General features: G+C 45.4%; 1 non-coding gene across 1 annotated transcript; it reads right to left on the bottom strand.

The window, feature by feature from the left end:
- Positions 1-2,942: 2,942 nt before the first annotated feature.
- Positions 2,943-3,049, bottom strand: LOC115833379. The gene has a single exon (XR_004028816.1). It is a non-coding gene; the product is annotated as a U6 spliceosomal RNA (small nuclear RNA).
- Positions 3,050-5,241: the final 2,192 nt, after the last annotated feature.

Consider the following 5,241-nt stretch of genomic DNA (forward strand, 5'->3'; position numbering starts at 1 on the left):
AAGAGGTGGGGCTGGGGGCGGGGCCGGAGCCTGGGGCGGGGCTTCGGCCTTGCCACCTGGCCTCTTGGGGTTTCTTAATTCATGCTCTAAACTTCTTCCTTCTCTGTCCTCTGATCTGCCCCTCCCCTCCCGCCTCCCCTTGAAGAGACAGACTGGAGGCTCTCACAGAGGGCCATCTCTCTCTCTGTGCTCGTTAGGCAGTCCCTCTTGCCTCCTGTCCTGTCTCACTCTCCTGCACACACTCACCCAGTGAGTACTCAAGGCTAATGGCTTCTATTCATACTTCTGAGACATGTCTTGTTGACCGCCTCTGGCTCCACCCCATCCTCAGAACCTGTTTAGGCCCCATGACTTTTTGCTTGGACTCCTTCAGTAGCCTCCTGTTTGGACTTTGCTTCCACTCTTACCTCAGTCTAAACCATCTCCCAGAAAGCAGCCAGAGGTATCGATCTAAGATGTACACATGACCACGTTACTTTTCTCCTTAAAATATTTCCGTCTGAACAGTACCTACAACACCTTAGCATGGTATATAAAGTGGGCCAAGGCAGGCAGATCCCTTGAGGTCAGGAGTTCAAGACCAGCCTGGGCAACATGCTGAAACTCCATCTCCACTAAACATACAAAAATTAGCCAGGCGCCGTGGCTCACGCCTGTAATTCCAGCACTTTGCGAGGCCGAGGTGGGCAGGTCACTTGAAGCCAGGATTTCGAGACCAGCCTGGCCAACATGGCAAAACCCATCTCTACTAAAAATACAAAAATTAGCCAGGTGTGGTGGTGCATGCCTGTAGTCCCAGCTACTCCGGAAGCTGAGGCACGAGAATCGCTTGAATCTGGGAGGTCCATGGCTGCAGTGAGCCAATATCATTGTGCCACTGCACTCCAGCCGGGGTGACAGATGCTCTCTCAAAAAAAAAAAAAAAATAGAAGTTGTACATATTTTCAGAGTTCAGGTGATATTTTGGTATCTTCATATAATGTGTAACAATCAAATCAGAGTAATTAGGATACCCATCACCTCAGAAGTTTGTCGTTTCTGGCCGGGCGTGGTGGCTGAAGCCTGTAATCCCAGCACTCTGGGAGGCCAAGGTGGGTGGATCACGAGGTCAGGAGATCGAGACCATCCTGGCTGACAGTGAAACCCCGTCTCTACTAAAAAATACAAAAAAATTTAGCCAGGCGTGGTGGCAGGCGCCTGTAGTCCCAGCTACTAGGGAGGCTGAGGCAGGAAAATGGTGTGAACCCGGGAGGCAGAGCTTGCAGTGAGCCGAGATCGCACCACTGCACTCCAGCCTGGGCAACAGAGTGAGACTCCATCTCAAAAAAAAAAGGAGTTTGTCTTTTCTTTATACTGAGAACATTCAAATTTTTCTCTTCTACCTATTTCGAAATATAAAATAAATTATTGTAAACTATAGTTACCCTACTGAAGTATCGAATACTAGCTCTCATTCCTTCTGAAACTATGAAACTACTAGAAAAACATATTGGGGAAATGCTTCAGGACAGGGCAAAGATTTTTTGGGTAAGACTGCAAAAGCACAGGCAACAAAAGCAGAAATAGACAAATGGGATTACATCAAGCTAAAAAGCTCCTGTACAGCAAAGGAAACATTCAACAAAGAGAAGAGACAATCTACAGAATGAGAAAAGATATTTGGGATCTTGGCTCACTGCAGCCTCAACCTCCTGGGCTCAAACCATCCTCCCACCTCAGCCTCCCGAGTAGCTGGGGCTACAGGCGCATGCACTCATAGCTAATTTTGGTATTTTCAGTAGAGACAGGGTTTCCCCATGTTGGCCAGGCTGGTCTTGAACACTTGGCCTCATGTGATCCGCCCACCTTGACCTCCCAAAGTGCTGAGATTACAGGCGTGAGGCACCACGCCCAGCCTGGAGGTCATTATCTTAAGTGAAATAAGCCAAGGACAGAAAGACAAATATTCAATGCTCTCACTCATTGTGGGAGTAAAAAAGTGGATCTCATAAAGATAGAGAGTATATTGGTAGTTATTAGAGGCTGGGAAGGGGAGGGGAGAAGGGTGCATTGAAGAGAGGTTGATGAATGGGTGGAAATATTTTCCCCCATTCTGTAGATTGTCTCTTCACTTTGTTGAATGTTTCCTTTGCTGTACAGAAGCTCTTAAGCTTGATGTAATCCATTTATCTATTTTTGCTTTCGTTGCCTGTGCTTTTGCAATCTTACTCAAAAAAATCCTTGCCCTGAAGCATTTCTCCAATATGGTTTTTGTTTTTTTTTTTTGAGACAGAGTCTTGCTCTGTCGCCCAGGCTGGAGTGCAATGGCGTGATCTCAGCTCACTGCAACTTCCACCTTCCGGGTTCAAGCGATTCTCCTGCCTCAGCCTCCCGAGTAGCTGGGATTATAGGCACCCATCACCACACCTGGCTAATTTTTGTATTTTTTTTAATAGAGACCGGGTTTCACCATGTTGGTCAGGCTGGTGTTAAACTCCTGACCTCAAGTGATCCACCCGCCTCAGCCTCCCAAAGTGCTGGGATTACAGGCATGAGCCACCGCACCCAGCCTCCAATATGTTTTTCCAGTAGTGTCATAGTTGCAGGTCTTAGATTTAAGTCTTTCTTTTGATTTGATTTTTGTATATGGTGAGAGATAGGGGTCTAGTTTCATTCTTTTGCATATGGTTATCCAGTTTTCCCAGCACCATTTATTGAAGAGGCTGTTCTTTCCCCAAGGTATGTTCTTGGGATCTTTATTCAAAAATGAATTGGCTGTAAATGCATGGACTTTTTCCAGGGTTCTCCATTCTGTTCCATTGGTCTACAGGTTTGTATTTATGCTGGTAGCAAGCTGTTTTGGTTACTATGGCTTTGTAACCAAAGTATACTTTGAAGTAAGGCAGTGTGATGCCTCCCGCTTTGGTCTTTTGGCTCAGGATCTCTGCAACCCTCTTCTCTTTAAAAATACAGAATGCTTCATGAATCTGTTTGTCATCCTTGTGCAGAGGCCATGCTAATCTTCTCTGTGTTGTTCCATTTTTAGTATATGTGCTGCCAAAGAAAGCACTGCAATCCTCTTCTGATGTACCCTCTACTCTAGCCCAATACATTTGGCCATCCGTGGAAGACAGCAGGGTCTGGGACAACTCAACCAGCACTGGCTACCTCAAATACTCTCCCTTGAAAGGAGGCCACACTATCAGTAACTTCCATAGGCCTCTTGGAGTATAATTAAAGATACAATTTTCAAAATTAAATTGTACTGATGCTCAGAGGAAGAGTAAGGTGAAGTGTTGACCGATCCTCTCTCCAAAAGAAAAAGGCCCAAAGAATTCTCCCCAGTTGCCCCACCCAGGCTGCCAGTAGATCTTCCTTAAGCTCATGCTTCTGATAACTTTGTTCACAGATTTCCTCAATTTATAATGCCCTTCTCTGTCTTTGGAATACCTACTTATCTTTCAAGGCCCAGTGGAAATGCTCCTTCCTCCACTAACCTTCCAGGATCTTCCATGAGAACTATTAACTCCTGCTCCGTCACCATAGAATGTTGCTTATTCTGCTTTACAATTCATCTTAACTTAGGTAATCACTAGCCACATGTATATCTTCCTTTCTCTCCTACCTAGACTATGAATTCTTCAGGATGCCAGCACAATGCCTGATCCAGAAATGACACTAATACCATTTGATGAAATAAAATCCTTCATCTCCATTGCATCTGAAGCCCTAAGTAGGCCCAGAAGGGACCCTAGGCAAGGCCTCATACAACAACCATCCACCCTTCCCTAGGACATCTCCAACTTAACCTGGCCACATGTTGCTTTTACAGATGTAAACTGGTTAGGCAGCAGGGTGTTGCAAAAGGACCAATGCTTGTACTTCCCTTGCAGGTCAGACTGGTTTGTGGTATAATATACGGTTGTGGAAAATGTAACTGGTACAGCTCACATAAGAATCCAGTATAGAAGGCCAGGCACAGTCGCTCATGCCTGTAATCCCAGCACTTTGGGAGGCCCAGGCGAGCAGATCACCTGAGGTCAGGAGTTCGAGACCAGCCTGGCCAACGTGGTGAAACCCCGTCTCTACTAAAAATACAAAAATTAGCCGGGCCTGGTGGCCGGCGCCTATAATCCCAGCTACTCGGGAGGCTGAGGCAGGAGAATCACTTGAACCCGGGATGCGGAGGTTGCAGTGAGCCAAGATCCCACCATTGCACTCCAGCCTGGGCGACAGAGTGAGACTCCGTCTCAAAAATAATAGTAATAATAATAATAATAATAATAATCCAGTATAGAAAAATTGTATGGTGCCATAAAAAACAACTGAATTTCCAAAAGGAGACATGTCTCCCACCTCTGGAAGGCTTTTGACTCCTATTTGCTTTAGACTATCCTTGGGCTTGATATCTCTTCAGATCTTATAAATTGGAAGATTTCTTCTTTTGCAAAAGTGGGCATCTTGTTTTGTGTTGTTCTTGCATCATTTAAGGTACATTTGATTTCTTTCCAATCATATCACATACACTGTGGCAGGGTTTGCATTTTGCAGTGAGCCAAGACCGCACCACTGCACTCCAGCCTGGGCAACAGAGCAAGACTTTGTCTCAAAACAAACAAACAAACAAACAAATAGGGTGATTGGTCTCCCTTTTGGTAAAGCCTATGTTAGTTACTTCAGGAAAGATGCAGAGTCCGCTAGGCATTGGCACTGGCAGTCTTGGGATTAAGACACAGTGAGAGCCTACTGTTCATAGCCTTTATATAGGTGTGCTATTTTTGAGCTGAGGTGAGTTTGAGAGGGGCCTTATGAGAGGAGTGGGGAATATTGCCTAGTTCTCCCATTACCTTGAGGCAAGGGCTGGTGACCAAAAGATGTGGCTAAAACAGGGTTGAACACCAACAAGGCTTCGGCTGCATTCTCATTAGCTGACAATCCAGACTCATGGTCAATCCAGCCATAAAAAGGTATTAAAAACGACACCTTTAATTATAGAGTGTTCAGACATGTTGCATTGCCAGTCCATTTTGGTAGCCTTTGCCCAGAGCTCCTCTCCTGTTATTTCTTGCCATAGCTCGTTTTGGAAAAAAATTAAGGAACAGGAATCATAATTGCAGTCATTCAGTGGCAGAGCAGACAATAGAGATCCGTTTTAATTCCCTAGAGCACTTTTTGCAAAAGTAGGAACTGATTTCCACTGTTGCACTAACTAGCTGTACCTTTCTTCTTCCTGGGCCTTGAAATTCACTTCATACAATGAAG

This window comes from Nomascus leucogenys, chromosome X (assembly GCF_006542625.1).
Source record: "Nomascus leucogenys isolate Asia chromosome X, Asia_NLE_v1, whole genome shotgun sequence".
In the NCBI taxonomy this organism is placed as follows: Eukaryota; Metazoa; Chordata; class Mammalia; order Primates; family Hylobatidae; genus Nomascus; species Nomascus leucogenys.